Genomic DNA, 1419 nt, shown 5'->3' with positions numbered 1-1419 from the left:
ATAAAACGCATTACCTTTTCATATATTTTCAGCTGAGATAAGCCATGTATGCCCACAACCCACAACTGAATAGTGGTGAGCATGATTCAATAACCGAGAAACATCATATGACATAACTCCACGCACTATAGACTGCATACAAAGTGATGATAAGCCGTGAATGTTTAATGGTAGAAAAACGCTGCAGAAGTCTGAACTTTTAGGCTGTGAAACAAACAGATGAAGCGTTTTTACCTTTTATCAAAAGTCATTTATTTGATTTATCCATGTCCTCTTTCTATCTTCTTCATCCTTTCTTTTTATGATCTCTTCGGTTTCACACTATCATACTTGTGGTTCTTTTGTGCCTGCTAAAATATAGATACCAACAACAAAAACCTTTGCACAAGGAAAATTCATAGAGGAAGTAATGTGTTCTTCAATTGATGAATCGAGGAGAATATATAAAAATAACTTCGTAATAAAGATTCAACACGACAATAACATTTAAAAAATATAACCAGAAAAAATATTTTAGTTATGAACGCAAGCAGAGAGGTACATAACAAACATGTGAATCCAGTAGGAACATATCCACTCCCATGAGTTTGTCGGGCCTCCTAAAAACGGAGCAACTGCACTTGAACGGTGGAGGAGCATTGTCCGCTCTTCAAATCAAAAAGAAAAATTGTTGCGTTAGCCATTTTAATGAAAATAAGATTACTGGTTTGTTTAAACGGAATGAGAGAATGGTTTTCATAGTAGAAAAACTTACTTTTTTATAGTCACAGTTCCACCTCCTTGCATGAGTGAAGCTCGTATTGAAGGAAGATCGTGGGTGATAGATTTAAGAAGGACTTTAAGAAGATGAATCTGTAACTGATAGTTCTTCTGATTGTTAGGAAGAAGATAAAACAACGCTATCAGAACTCAGGATGTGCCTCGATCTCGAATGGGGGAGATGACCAAAGGTTTAACCCTGATATCAAAATGGCGTGTTACCCCCGCGTTTACACTTAGAAATACTCGCGACGGGATGGGTCAATTGTGCAAAAATACGGCCTGAAAATAATACGAAGCCCACATGTACGTAGACTAACTTAAATGAAACGCTGCGGATTGAGTGAAGATGCTACGTGGCACGCCCAAAATCATCTATTATAGAAAGTGGATGCATGAGGAGTGCAAGAAAATCTTTTATATATAGATACTAGGGTCGGCCCGGGCTACACCCGGATTTTTTGTATAAATTTTAATTTTAATTATTGTTATAAATCATGGAGTGGATTACTATTAACCAAGACCAGAAGAGAAGGCCCATCAGCCACGACCAGGCCCAGCCGCGGCCGCGACCAAGAGGAGAGAGAGTCGGTCGGTTTTGGACCGACTTAGGATTAGGACGTTTTCCCTTTCTTGTTATCTTTAGTTTTCCTATTTCCT

The sequence above is a fragment of the Brassica oleracea genome, chromosome C3 (genome assembly GCF_000695525.1).
Source record: "Brassica oleracea var. oleracea cultivar TO1000 chromosome C3, BOL, whole genome shotgun sequence".
NCBI lineage: Eukaryota > Viridiplantae > Streptophyta > Magnoliopsida > Brassicales > Brassicaceae > Brassica > Brassica oleracea.
Note: the sequence above shows the minus strand (reverse complement) of the source record.